Source organism: Arachis ipaensis, chromosome B2 (genome assembly GCF_059453495.1).
Source record: "Arachis ipaensis isolate K30076 ecotype BB chromosome B2, ASM5945349v1, whole genome shotgun sequence".
NCBI lineage: Eukaryota > Viridiplantae > Streptophyta > Magnoliopsida > Fabales > Fabaceae > Arachis > Arachis ipaensis.
This window is the reverse complement of record NC_142437.1, coordinates 76230430-76246014: the sequence shown is the minus strand read 5'-3', so window position 1 is coordinate 76246014 and position 15585 is coordinate 76230430. Positions and strand designations below refer to the sequence as shown.

General features: G+C 40.4%; 1 non-coding gene across 1 annotated transcript; it reads left to right on the top strand.

Annotated features, from left to right (window-relative positions):
* Positions 1-14161: 14161 nt before the first annotated feature.
* LOC148574449 (small nucleolar RNA R71) lies at positions 14162-14269 on the top strand. Its single transcript, XR_015906036.1, has one exon. It is a non-coding gene; the product is annotated as a small nucleolar RNA R71 (small nucleolar RNA).
* Positions 14270-15585: the final 1316 nt, after the last annotated feature.

The window sequence follows — 15585 nt, the reverse complement described above, 5'->3', positions numbered from 1 at the left end:
TTGAGGTGTCAAGGATATCTCATCCCTGCACCAAGTGGCGTGCAAAAATGCCCCTTTCTGCCAATCCTGGCATTAAACGCCAGGCTGCTGCCCATTTCTGGCGTTTAACACCAGCTTCTTGCCCATTCCTGGCGTTAAACGCCAGTCTGGTGCCCATTTCTGGCGTTAAACGCCTAGAATGGTGCCAGACTGGGCGTTTAACACCCATTCTGCTACCCTTACTGGCGTTTAAATGCCAGTAAGTTTCTCCTCCAGGGTGTTCTGTTTTTAATACTGTTTTTCCTTCTGTTTGCTTTTTCAATTGTTTTTTTTGTGACTTCACATGATCATCAACCTACAGAAAACATAAAATAACAAAAGAAAATAGAAATTTAACATAGATAATTAAAGATTGGGTTGCCTCCCAACAAGCGCTTCTTTAATGTCAATAGCTTGACAATGGGCTCTCATGGAGCCTCACAGATGTTTATAGCAATGTTAGAACTTTCCAACACCAAACTTAGGGTTTGAATGTGGGGGTACAACACCAAACTTAAAGTTTGGTTGTGGCCTCCCAACACCAAACTTAGAGTTTGACTGTGGGGGCTCTGTCTGACTTTGTATTGAGAGAAGCTCTTCATGCTTCCTCTCCATGGTTATAGAGGGATATCCTTGAGCTTTAAACACAAGGGAGTCTTCATTCACTTGAATGATTAATTCTCCTCTGTCAACATCAATTACAGCTTTTGCTGTGGCTAGGAAGGGTCTGCCAAGGATGATGGATTCATCCATACACTTCCCAGTCTCTAGTATTATGAAATCAGCAGGGATTTAGTGGCCTTCAACCTTTACCAAGACATCCTCTACAAGTCCATAAGCCTGTTTCCTTGAATTGTCTACCATCTCTAGTGAGATTCTTGCAGCTTGTACCTTAATGATCCCTAGCTTCTCCATTAAAGAGAGAGGCATGAGGTTTATGCTTGACCCTAGGTCACACAGAGCCTTTTCAAAGGTCATGGTGCCTATAGTACAAGGTATTGAGAACTTTCCAGGATCTTGTCTCTTCAGAGGTAATTTCTGCCTAGTCAAGTCATCCAGTTCTTTGGTGAGCAAGGGGGGTTCATCCTCCCAAGTCTCATTACCAAATAACTTGGCATTTAGTTTTATGATTGCTCCAAGGTACTTAGCAACTTGCTCTTCAGTAACATCTTCATCTTCTTCAGAGGAAGAATACTCATCAGAGCTCATGAATGGCAGAAGTAAATTCAATGGAATCTCTATGGTCTCAGTGTGAGCCTCAGATTCCCATGGTTCCTCAGATTCCTTGGAGGCCAGTGGACGTTCAGTGAGGTCTTCCTTAGTGGAGATCACTGCCTCTTCCTCCTCTCCAGGTTCGGCCATGTGAGACATGTTTATGGCCTTGCACTCTCTGATGCACGGAAACTTGTCTCTCAACAATTTTCTTTCGGCAAGTATACCGAATTGTCGTCAAGTAAAAACTCACAATAGAGTGAGGTCGAATCCCATAGGGATTGATTGGTCAAAAAACTTTAATTAGAGGAATGTTCTAGTTGAGCAAAGCAGAATTTGGTTTGAGAGTTGTAGGAAATTAAATGGCGGGAAAGTAAATAGCAGAAAATGTAAATGCTGAAAGTAAAGAGCTGAAAATAAATGACAGAAAGTAAATTGCAGAATCTTAAATGGGAATGGGGAAGATGCTCATAAAAGTAAATTGCAAAAATTAAAGAGAATGGATAAGATCAGAAATGGGGAATTCATTTTCACCTTTTCCTCAAACAATGCGTTCATTGATCTCCTTGGCAATCTTAAGTGATCAAATTACAATTCCTTGTAATTTAATCTCTCAAATCTTGATCAATAGCCAATTCCTTGGTCAATTGCTCATGAGAAGAGATGAATTATGGTCACTGATTATACCACATGCATTCCCACATTAAGTGTTGGTAGAATTATAGTCACCATATCCTTCCAACCCCAATTTGGTCCAACATGAGAAAGCATTTCTAGCATGATCTCTTCATTCCTCTTCCAAGGTTCAGAAGAGATCCAAGTATGAATAGCTTCTTTTCCAAGATAACTATCCAATTGGATGAAGATTGAAAGCTTTCTAGTAAAATCAAGAGAAAAGATAGAAGAAGAATATTGAAAACTAATATTGATCCATCAAATTAAAACAGAGCTCCCTAACCCAATGAAGGGGGTTTAGTTGTTCATAGCTCTGGAAATGGAAAACAAAGATGGAAGATACATTCTGAAAAACAAACTAGAAGTGCAGAGTAAAATACAAAGAGTAGTTCTCAAATTTCCAACTCCCCAAAAAAAGCTCCTCATCTAATTCAAAACTATCCCTATATATACTACTCTTCTGATCTTCTAGTTGGTTCTTCAAGTCTTGGATATGGGCCTTTGGATTTTGAGTTTGAAGCAGTTATCCTCTTCAGTGGGCTTAGCTTTACTTGTAGAGAGAAAGTGTGAAGTAGGCAGGGTATTTAGCTCAGGACGTTAGTGGCGTTAACGTTAAGTGAGAGTGTGGGTTCGAGAACGTTAGTGACAATCACCTTTTTCACTAACATTCCTAACACAGGGATGATCTACGTTAACTTCAATGTTAGTGGCACCAACGTGACCACTAACGTTGCCTCTTGGTCCTTCGCATACGTTATTGGGACTCACCTTTTCCAATAACGTTAAGAGTCCACTCTTCCCACTACGTTAGAGTCCACGTTAACTTAGTTAACGTGGCTCTTAATGTAGGCTTGCCAATCCTTCGAGAATGTTAGTGACACTTACCTTTGTCATTAACATTCCAAGATGCCCCTACTTCCCACGTTAGAATCCACGTTAACTAAGTTAACGTGGCTTCTAACGTGGTGATGATAGCCATCTCCAACGTTAGTGACAAAGGTGAGTGTCACTAACGTTGGCTCATCATCCTTTCCTCCACGTTAGCTTCGATGTTAACTAAGTTAAAGTGGGAGTTAACGTGGCTCATAGTGGCTCATTGTGGCTCATTCCAACGTTAGTGACAAAGGTGAGTGTTACTAACGTTGGCGATTATTTGCTTTCTCCACGTTAGCTTCCACGTTAACTAAGTTAACGTGGGAGTTAACATTGCTCAAAGTGGCTTAGTCCAACGTTAGTGACAAAGGTGAGTGTCACTAACGTTGGCCATTCTTTTGCTTCCCAACGTTAGAGTCCACGTTAACTAAGTTAACGTGGCCCTTAACGTTGCCAATATGAGCTTGGTCCAACGTTAGTGACAAAGGTGAGTGTCACTAACGTTGGCTCCACTTTCTTCTTCCACGTTAGAGTTCACGTTAACTTAGTTAACGTGACTCTTAACGTGGGCTATGATGGCTTCAAGGACGTTATTGGCGATTACTTTTCTCATTAACATTGCAAGCTAGCTCCCATTCCACGTTAGTGGTCACGTTAGTTAGACTAACGTGGCTGCTAACGTGGTTCTCTCTTGCTTCCTTTGTCTTGAAATCAAGCAATAAAGTGCATCAAAGTTCTAATCCTCATCATGAGACATGCATCATCCAATTTGTCATTTAATTAATGCAAAATTCTCATGAAATCATATAAAATGCATCATGCTTGCTTGAATCAAGATGTAAGTGAAATTTTACCCAAAACTTGCTTATTTCCTAAGAAAATACATGAAACTACCCTAAAACAGTAAAGAAAAGGTCAGTGAAACTGGCCAAAATGCCCTGGCATCACAACACCAAACTTAAAGCTTGCTTGTCCCTAAGCAAGTACTGGAACAAGAGAATGATGAATGAAATGCCAAGAGAAATGAGTCATTATTGTGGAAGTCATGTCCTTGGTTTTATGGTGGTTTCATGCATAGCAACTTAGGTTCATTCCTTCACTGGTTTTCAGACCTTTATCATGTCCTGGAATACCCACTTGACTGCACCTTATGAAACTTTTATTCATTGATCCTTTTTGTCATTTCAGGGCTTATTTGTGTTCTTAGACTAGGTGCTCTGTGAGGGGGCGACTCTTTAAGATAAGCTTTCAGCCAGCACTCCCGAACCAGTTGGTTCAAGGTGCTAGGTGTTAAGACACCCCTAAGGACTTACTCCCTCAAGTCTCTTTCCCCCATACATACAGACCACAGGCACATGGTTTGTTATTTTCTTTTCTTGAGACCTTGGTGTCCAGCACCTCTTTGGGTTTCTAAGCGTTCTGTAGCAAAGGTTACTCTTGATAGTGGACTTTCAGCTGATAATCCCGAGTTAGTTAACCCAAGTTACCAAGTGATAAGGCACCCCTAAGAGCTTATTCATCCAAGTAAATCCCTTACACAGGAACATCACAGACACTTGCCTCAAGATTCAAACCCTTGGTGCCTAGCCTTATTTCTTACTCTTTTTCTTTTATTCTTTAACTTTCATTTTTTTCTTTCCCTTTTTCTTATTCGGATCTTATTATTTAGCTAGTCTCATAGGGTGTGTTTCAAGCATATAATTCAGGACAGATAGTTGCCTTCCCACCTTATTGGTGAACCAACTTAGCTAATCTATTACCACACCACAAAATCAGGGACTTACTCCACAATATGAACTCCCCTCTGGTCTTTGATAACACACATTCTCTTTTTATTTGATTAAAAAGGAGACAAGCATACAAGTAAGCAAGGTGAAGATGTAGCAGGTATCGTGGACAACACTCATATGACAAAAGCAATAAAAACAAACATTAAATTCTAATGATTTAAACTAATGAGTAACTATTAATCAAGGGCACCTTGGGACTTCTAATATTTTTTTTAGCATTTTAAGTATATGGAATTAAGTAACAATACAACCTTCGAGTGATGGTTTCTAGCTGTCCCCTTGTTGTCATCATCCATGGTTTTTGCTCCTTCACTTCCTTGGATGATGGTGCACCATTTCCTCAGAAGGCTCATGCAAAGTTATTGGAAGTTGCTTGTTCCCAAAGCACTTGAGAAATAGTTAGCTTGCATGTATGCTTGTGAATTTCTGAACTTAATTTAGTGTGTGAACACCAAACTTAGTTCCTTGCCTAGTACAACAGATTGCATACTTGCAGAGAGCCTCATACGTTGTTATTAACTAAGCAATTATTAACTAAAGACTAAACTACTGCTAAGTGGTTCCCTTGATTAGTTGGAGCTAGCATTTTGCCATTGGAGTGTAGTGTGATTCTAACTAATATCTTCGGTGGAACACCAAACTTAGAATTACACTTTCACTCTTGGATTGTTTTGGTGTGAAACACCAAACTTAGCTCCTTGTAATACAGGAAAAACAACTTGTGGTCTTTATTCAAATGACGATGAAAGAAACTACCTTAGGTTGGGTTGCCTCCCAACAAAGCGCTCTTTTAGTGTCGCTAGCTTGACGATCCTTCCATTACTTGAGATGATACTTCACTTTGGGGTTTTCCCCCATGTTGCCCATATAGTGTTTGAATCTTTGTCCATTCACAGTGAAAGTCCTCTCAGAACTTTCATCCATGATTTTTATGTATCCATATGGGGGGACTTTTGTGACAAGAAAGGGTCCTGACCACCTTGATTTGAGTTTTCCTGGGAACAGTCTCAATTTGGAGTTGTAGAGGAGTACTTGCTGCCCTTTTGCGAAACTCCTGGGTGCCAGATGGAGGTCATGCCTTCTTTTCGCCTTTTCTTTATAAATCTTGACATTTTCATAGGCTTCAGATCTAAATTCCTCCATCTCTTGCAGCTGCAGAATCCTCTTTGCACCAGCAGCAATGCTGTCAAAATTTAGTATCTTGAGAGCCCATAGAGCTTTGTGTTCCAGCTCCAGTGGTAGGTGACAAGCTTTTCCATACACCAGTTGATATAGGGACATCCCGAGTGGTGTTTTGAATGCTGTTTTGTATGCCCAAATAGCGTCATCCAGCTTCTTCGACCAATCCTTTCTTGATGCTCCCACAGTCTTTTCCAAAATCCTTTTTAGCTCTCTGTTAGATATCTCAGTTTGCCCACTTGTTTGGGGATGGTAAGGCGTTGCAACCTTGTGTTTCACCCCGTATCGTAGGAGAAGAGCTTCTAGTGGTCTGTTACAAAAGTGGCTCCCTCCATCACTGATGAGTGCTCGTGGGACACCAAACCGGCTAAAGATATTCTTCCTGAGGAAGTTCATGACCACCTTGTTATCATTTGTTGGGGTTGCAATAGCCTCCACCCACTTGGAAACGTAGTCCACTGCCACCAAAATGTACTTGTTTGAATATGAGGTTGGGAATGGTCCCATGAAATCGATTCCCCATACATCAAAAAGTTCCAGTTCTAAGATGAAATTCTGTGGCATCTCATTTCTTCTGGGCAAGTTTCCAGCTCTTTGGCATTCATTGCAGTTCTTTACTAGTTCTTTGGCATCCTTGAAAAGGGTGGGCCAAAAGAATCCGCTTTGTAACACCTTGGCTATAGTTCTGTCCCCTCCAAAATGGCCTCCATAGCATGAGCCGTGGCAATTCCACAGGACCTCTCGTCCTTCTTCTTCTGAAACACATCTTCTCAGGATTCCATCTGAACACTTCTTGAAGAGATATGGCTCATACCAGACAAAATATTTTGCATCATTTATGAGCTTTCTTTTTTGATGTTTGTTGATCTCTGGAGGTAAAGCCCCAGTTGCCTTGATGTTGGCAATGTCTGCGAACCATGGTGCTTTGTGAACTGTCATCAACTGCTCATCCGGAAAGAGCTCATTTACACTTGTATCATGTGCTCCACCTTTATCATGAGGGATTCTGGATAGGTGATCTGCTACCTTGTTCTCCACTCTTTTCTTATCTCTAATTTCAATGTTGAATTCTTGCAACAATAAGATCCATATTATTAGTCTTGGTTTTGATTCTTGCTTGGCAAACAAATATTTAAGTGCTGTGTGATCTGTGAAAACAATCACTTTAGCACCAATGAGGTATGATCTAAATTTGTCAAATGCAAAAACTATTGCTAGCAACTCCTTTTCAGTAGTGGTATAATTTCTTTGAGTGTCATTGAGGACTTTGCTAGCATAGTAGATCACATGGACTAAGTTATCTTTCCTCTGTCCTAACACGGCCCCAACTGCAAAATCAGATGCATCACACATAAATTCAAAAGGTAGGTTCCAATCAGGTGGGAAAATGATAGGGGCAGAGGACAGCCTCTGTTTCAAATTTTCGAATGCTAGCATGCATTTTTCATCGAAGACAAATGGTGTATCAGATACAAGGAGATTGCTTAAGGGCTTGGCTATCTTCGAAAAATCTTTAATAAACCTCCTGTAAAAGCCAACATGCCCTAAAAAACTCCTAATTGCCTTGACATCACTGGGTGGGGGAAGTTTTTCAATAAGTTCCACCTTAGCTCTGTCGACCTCAATGCCTTGGTTAGAAACCTTATGGCCAAGGACTATTCCTTCAGTTACCATAAAGTGACATTTCTCCCAGTTCAGGACCAGATTGGTCTCTTGGCACCTTTTCAATACCAAGGCTAGGTGATTTTAAGCAACTAGGAAAGGAATCTCCGAATACCGAAAAATCATCCATAAAGACTTCAATGAATTTCTCTATCATATCCGAGAAGATAGATAGCATGCAGCGTTGGAAAGTTGCAGGCGCATTACATAGCCCAAATGGCATGCGCCTGTAAGCAAACACTCCATATGGGCAAGTAAATGAGGTTTTCTCTTGGTCTCTGGGATCAACCACTATTTGGTTATATCCTGAATAACCGTCAAGAAAACAATAGTATGAGTGTCCTGCGAGTCTTTCCAACATCTGATCCATGAATGGAAGGGGGAAATGATCTTTTCATGTAGCTTCATTTAGTTTTCTGTAGTCTATGCACATCTGCCATCCTGTGACGGTCCTGGTGGGGATTAGTTCGTTCCTCTCATTGGGAACTACAGTGATTCCTCCCTTTTTCAGAACAACATGCACAGGGCTGACCCAGGGGTTGTCTGAGATCGGGTAGATTACCCCTCCCTGCCACAACTTCATAACTTCCTTCTGTACCACTTCCTTCATGATTGGGTTCAGCCTCCTTTGGGATTGAATGGATGGTTTGGCATCATCTTCTAACAGTATTTTATGCATGCATATGGCCGAACTGATCCCTTTCAGGTCAGCGAGGGTCCATCCAATGGCATCTTTATGCTTTCGCAACACTTGGAGCAGTTCATTCTCTTGATCTTGGCTGAGGGATGAGTTTATGATCACTGGGTAGCTTTTATTCTCGCCTAAGTATGCATATTTGAGAGTGGGTGGCAGTGCCTTGAGTTCAAGTTTTGGTGCTTCTAACTTTTCATTCTCTTCCTTTGGTGCACCTTATATATGAATTTCTGCTATTGCGGCCTCTTCACTAGACGTTGATTCCTCCTCTATCAACCTTTCAGGTTCTTCTTCTTCAAAGCTCTTCTGCTCTGCATCTTCCAGTGAGTCCAACCTCATACATTCTCCCAATTGTTCTGGTGGGTAACTCATGGCCTTGAACACATTGAATGTCATCTTTTCATTGTGTAATCTCAGGGTGAGGTCACCTTTTTGGACATCAATGACAGCTCCAGCAGTAGCTAAGAACGGTCTTCCCAGGATGATGGAGGCCTTGGCTTCCTCCTACATGTCCAACACCACAAAGTCTGCTGGGAAGATGAAATCCCCCACCTTCACCAGCAAATCTTCTACTACACCATGAGGGAACTTGAACGATCGGTCTGCCAGTTGTAGGGCCATTTTTGTTGGCTTAGCCTCCTCAATCTTCATTTTTCTTATCATAGCTACTGACATCAGATTTATGCTGGCTCCTAGGTCACATAGAGCTTTCTCCACTGTGATCTCCCCTATAATACAAGGGATCTGGAAGCTCCCAGGATCCTTCAATTTCTGGGGTAGTTTATGCTGAATGATAGCACTACATTCTTCGGTTAGTATCACAGTTTCATTGCTCTTCCAACTTCTCTTCTTAGTCATCAATTACTTCAAGAACTTGGCATAGAGCGGCATTTGCTCTATTGCTTCAGCAAAGGGTATGTTAATCTGTAATTTCTTGAAGATTTCTAAAAATCTGGAGAACTGGCTGTCATCCCCCTTCTTCTTCAGTTATTGAAGATATGGGACTTTGGGAACATATGGCTTCAGCTCTCCTTCCTTTTGATGTGAGTTGGAGGTGGGGACTAGAACTTCATCTTGTTCCTCCTTCTTTCCAACTGAATCTTTCTCTTGTGGTTGCTTGGGAGTCTCCTTCAATTCTTTTCCACTTCTAAGGGTGATAGCCTGACACTCCTCCCTTTGGTTTGAGTCAGTATCGCTGCGAGGGTTGTGGCTGGGAATTTGCTTGAATAGGTAGCCAATTTGTGTCTCAAGTTTCTTGATGGCAGCATCTTGATTCTGCATATTGGACCGCACTTCTTCTCGGAATGCCTTACTGTCTTGAATCTCTTTGCATATGCCCTCAAGTAGAGTCTCAATTCTGGAGAGTCTATCTTCAGATGATGGTGGGTTGAGAGTGGAGTGATGAGAAGGGTTGTTTTGGTTTTGGTATGGATGTTTAGAGGTGTTGTTAGGGTTATGTTGATATGATCTTTGTGTGGAATGTTGGTGAGCTGCATGGTTGTTGGGGTTGTGACGTCTCTGATCTTGGCCTTGATCTTGTTGATTTTCCCACCCAAAGTTTGGGTGATTCCTCCAACCAGGATTGTAGGTCTTGGAGTATGGATCATGGGTCTGCCTGGGTGAGTTTCCAATGTAGTTGGCTTGTTCTTGCTCATCATCTGCCTCTGCATTCACTCCCTCTTGGGTTGTTGATGAGGTGGTGATTGCTGCTACTTGGTTCCTCCCCATCTTCTTGGTGAGGTCAGCCAGCTGCTTGGTAATAAGCTTGTTTTGGGCCTGCAGTGCATCCACATTGTTTAGCTCCATCGCTCCTCTAGTGTTGCCTCTTTCAGAAGCATAGAAGTAGTCATTCTCAGCTACAGTCTCAATGACATCTATGGCTTCTTCAATGGTCTTCTTCTTGTTCAGAGATCCCCCGGATGAATGGTCTACTGCCTTCTTTAATTCATAAGAAAGGCCTTCATAGAAAATGTGTAGCTGCACCCATTTATTGAACATATCTGGTGGACACCTTCTTGTCAGGTCCTTAAACCTCTGCCATGCTTCATATAGAGTCTCACCATCTTGCTGCCTGAAGGTTTGCACCTTAGCTCTCAGCCTGTTGATCGGTTGAGGAGGATAGAATCTTGCCAAGAATTTGTTTACCACATCTTCCTAGGTTGCTAAACTCTCCTTTGGGAAGGATTCTAGCCATTTAGATGCCTTGTCCTTGAGTAAGAAAGGGAACAGAAGTAATCTATAGGTGTCAAGATGAACACCATTAGACTTCACAGTATCACATATCCTCAGGAAGGTGGTTAGATGTTGATTGGGGTCTTCTTGGACACTGCCTCCGAATGAACAATTGTTCTGAACAAGGGTGATGAGCTGTGGCTTTAGTTCAAAGTTGTTGGCTTGTATGGTTGGCCTTTGGATGCTACTTCCGTAATTTTCTGGGTTTGGATTGATGTACGAACCCAGAACCCTTCTCTCTTGCCCAGCCTGATGTGCTGGACCTTCTCGGCCATGGTTGTGAGCCTCTTCTTCATGATGGTTCTCCATATTCTCATCCATATCTGGTTCAAAGTACTCCTCCTCTTCCTCAGCACCAACTACTCATTTTCCTCTTGTTTCCCTCCTTAATCTAAGGAAGGTCCTCTCAGGTTCAGAATCAAATGAAGTTGAAGCCCCGCTTCTTCTCCCTGTCATACAACCAACAAGGCACAGGCAAGGAAATAGATGCAGAAACTATTCTTGTTAGAAATGCTGTTAGTATGAGTGATGCAATATATCGAACAGTTAGTGGGTTAGTGAACTGAATTGTAAATAACGAAGAAAGAGGAGTAGGGGGTAAAGGGCAGAAAATAACTAAAACTGAAAGTAAATTACCCAAACAGAAATTTAAATCAAACAAAAGAAAAATGCTCAATCTAGTTATCTTCCAATCTAATCATTGTTGATACAAAATCAATCCCCGGCAACGGCGCCATAAACTTAATGCACGAAAACTTGTCTCTCAACAATTTTCCTTCGGCAAGTATACGGAATTGTCGTCAAGTAAAAACTCACAATAGAGTGAGGTCAAATCCCACAGGGATTGATTGGTCAAACAACTTTAATTAGAGGAATGTTCTAGTTGAGCAAAGCAGAATTTGGTTTGAGAGTTGCAGGAAATTAAATGGCGGGAAAGTAAATAGCAGAAAATGTAAATGCTGAAAGTAAAGAGCTGAAAATAAATGACGGAAAGTAAATTAAAGAATCTTAAATGAGAATGGGGAAGATGCTCATAAAAGTAAATTACAGAAATTAAAGAGAATGGGTAAGATCAGAAATGGGGAATTCATTGGGTTTAGGAGATGTTGCATTCTCCGGATCAAGTTCATTTTCACCTCTTCCTCAATCAATGCATTCATTGATCTCCTTGGCAATCTTAAGTGATCAAATTACAATTCCTTGTAATTCAATCTCTCAAATCTTGATCAATAGCCCATTCCTTGGTCAATTGCTCATGAGAAGAGATGAATTATGGTCACTTATTATAGTACATGCATTTCCAAATTAAGTGTTGGTAGAATTATAGTCACCATATCCTTCCAACCCCAATTTGGTCCAACATGAGAAAGCGTTTCTAGCATGATCTCTTCATTCCCCTTCCAAGGTTCAGAAGAGATCCAAGTATGAATAGCTTCTTTCCCAAGATAACTATCCCATTGGATGAAGATTGAAAGCTTTCTAGTAAAATCAAGAGAAAAGATAGAAGAAGAATAATGAAAACTAATATTGATCCATCAAATTACAACAGAGCTCCCTAACCCAATAAAGGGGGTTTAGTTGTTCATAGCTCTGGAAATGGAAAACAAAGATGGAAGATACATTTTGAAAAATAAACTAGAAGTGTAGAGTAAAATACAAATAGTAGTTCTCAAATTTCCAACTCCCCAAAAAAAGCTCCTCATCTAATTCAAAACTATCCCTATATATACTACTCTTCTGATCTTCTAGTTGGTTCTTCAAGTCTTGGATATGGGCTTTTGGATCTTGAGTTTGAAGCAGTTATCCTCTTCAGTGGGCTTAGCTTTACTTGCTGAGAGAAAGTGTGAAGTAGGCAGGGTATTTAGCTCAGGACGTTAGTGGCGTTAACGTTAAGTGAGAGTGTGGGTTCGAGAACGTTAGTGACAATTACCTTTTTCACTAACGTTCCTAACCCAGGGATGATCTACGTTAACTTCAATGTTAGTGGCACCAACGTGACCACTAACGTTGCCTCTTGGTCCTTCACATACGTTATTGGGACTCACCTTTTCCAATAACGTTGAGAGTCCACTCTTCCCCCTACGTTAGAGTCCACGTTAACTTAGTTAACATGGCTCTTAATGTAGGCTTGCCAATCTTTCGAGAACGTTAGTGACACTTACCTTTGTCACTAACGTTCCAAGATGCCCCTACTTCCCACGTAAGAGTCCACGTTAACTAAGTTAACGTGGCTTCTAACGTGGTGATGATAGCCATCTCCAACGTTAGTGACAAAGATGAGTGTCACTAACGTTGGCTCATCATCCTTTCCTTCACGTTAACTTCCACGTTAACTAAGTTAACGTGGGAGTTAACGTGGCTCATAGTGGCTCATTGTGGCTCATTCCAACGTTAGTGACAAAGGTGAGTGTTACTAACGTTGGCGATTATTTGCTTTCTCCACGTTAGCTTCCACGTTAACTAAGTTAACGTGGGAGTTAACGTTGCTCAAAGTGGCTTAGTCCAACGTTAGTGACAAAGGTGAGTGTCACTAACGTTGGCCATTCTTTTGCTTCCCAACGTTAGAGTCCACGTTAACTAAGTTAACGTGGCCAATATGAGCTTGGTCCAACGTTAGTGACAAAGGTGAGTGTCACTAACGTTGGCTCCACTTTCTTCTTCCACGTTAGAGTTCACAACTTAGTTAACGTGACTCTTAACGTGGGCTATGATGGCTTCGAGGACGTTATTGGCGATTACTTTTCTCATTAACGTTGCAAGCTAGCTCCCATTCCACGTTAGTGGTCACGTTAGTTAGACTAACGTGGCTGCTAACATGGTTCTCTCTTGCTTCCTTTGTCCTGAAATCAAGCAATAAAGTGCATCAAAGTTCTAATCCAAATCATGAGACATGCATCGTCCAATTTGTCATTTAATTAATGTAAAATTCTCATGAAATCATATAAAATGCATTATGCTTGCTTGAATCAAGATGTAAGTGAAATTTTACCCAAAACTTGCTTATTTCCTAAGAAAATGCATGAAACTACCCTAAAACAGTAAAGAAAAGGTTAGTGAAACTGGCCAAAATGCCCTGGCATCACTCTCTCTTTGGATTCTCTTCTGTATTGCTTGGAAGAATACTAGGAGGGAGTTCAGTAATTTTTTTACTCAGCTGACCCACTTGTGCCTCCAAATTTCTAATGGAGGACCTTGTTTCAGTCATGAAACTTTGAGTGGTTTTAATTAGATCAGAGACTATAGTTGCTAAGTCAGAGTGGCTCTGCTTAGAATCCTCTGTCTGTTGCTGAGAAGATGATGGAAAAGTCTTCCTATTGCTAAACCTGTTTCTTCCACCATTACTGTTGTTGAAGCCTTGTTGAGGTCTCTGTTGATCCTTCCATGAGAGATTTAGATGATTTCTCCATGAAGGATTATAGGTGTTTCCATAGGGTTCTCCCATGTAATTCACCTCTTCCATTGTAGGGTTCTCAGGGTCATAAGCTTCTTCTTCAGAGGAAGCTTCCTTAGTACTGACTGATGCAGCTTGTATTCCAGATAGACTCTGAGAAATCATATTGACTTGTTGAGTCAATATTTTGTTCTGAGCCAGTATGGCATTCAGAGTATCAATCTCAAGAACTCCTTTCTTCTGATTTGTCCCATTATTCACAGGATTCCTTTTAGAGGTGTACATGAATTGGTTATTTGCAACCATTTCAATGAGTTTCTGAGCTTCTGCAGGCGTCTTCTTCAGATGAAGAGATCCTCCAGCAGAGCTGTCCAATGACATTTTGGATAGTTCAGAAAGACCATCATAGAAGATACCTATGATGCTCCATTCTGAAAGCATGTCAGAAGGACACCTTCTGATCAATTGCTTGTATCTTTCCCAAGCTTCATAGAGGGATTCACCTTCCTTCTGTCTGAAGGTTTGGACTTCCACTCTAAGCTTGCTCAATTTTTGAGGTGGAAAGAACTTTGCCAAGAAGGCATTAACTAGCTTTTCCCAAGAGTTCAGGCTTTCTTTAGGTTGTAAGTCCAACCATGTCCTAGCTCTGTCTCTTACACCAAAGAGGAAAAGCATAAGCTTGTAGACTTCGAGATCAACCCCATTAGTCTTGATAGTGTCACAGATTTGCAAGAATTCAGCTAAGAACTGATGAGGATCTTCCAATGGAAGTCCATGAAACTTGCAATTCTGTTGCATTAGAGAAACTAATTGAGGCTTAAGCTCAAAATTGTTTGCTCCAATGGCAGGGATAGAGATGCTTCTCCCATAGAAGTCAAGAGTAAGTGCAGTAAAGTCACCAAGCACCTTCCTTGCATTGTTGGTGTTTTCAGCTGCCATGGCTTCTTCTTGTTTGAAAATCTCTGTTAAGTCCTCTACAGAGAGTTGTACTTTAACTTCTCTTAGCTTTCTCTTCAAGGTCCTTTCGGGTTCAGGATCAGCCTCAACTAGAATGTCTTTGTCCTTACTCCTGCTCATATGAAAGAGAGAAGAAAAAAGTATGGAATCCTCTATATCACAGTATAGAGATTCCTTGAGGTATCAGAGGAAAAGAAGAATAGAAGGAGAAGGTAGATAGAAGAGAATTCAAACTTATCAGGAAGGATAGAGGTCAAATTGCACCTTGAGGAAGAGTGTTAGTCTCTTAAATAGAAGGATGTGAGAAGAGGAGAAGAATTTTCGAAATTAAATTAAAAGATTTTTAGAATAATAAAAAGAAATTTGAAAATTTGATTGAGATTTTCAAAAATTAAGATTGGGAAAGAAATTAAGTGCTTTTGAAAAAGATTTTGAAATTAGAAATCAAAAAGATATGATTGAAACTTAATTTTGAAAAAGATGTGATTGAAAAGATATGATTGAGAAGATATGATTGAAAATCAAATTAAAAAGAGAAAGTTTTAAAATTAAAGTTGATTACTTGACTAACAAGAAATTAGAAGATATGATTCTAGAATTAAAACTTTTGATCCTTTCTTAATAGGCAAGTAACAACTAGGAAATTTTGAATTAAATTATTAATTGTAGCAAGGATTTTCGAAAATAGTAATAAATAAAAAAGTTGAAAATAAATTAATTTTAAAAAGATATGATTGAAAAGATATGATTTGAAAAAGATTTGATTTTGAAGAATTATGAAAAATTGAAAAAAATTTGAATTAAAAACAAAATCTTCCCTCTTATGTCATCCTGGCGTTTAACGCCCAAAATGCTACCTTTTTGGGCGTTAAACGCCCAACTAGGGTACCTGGCTGGCGTTT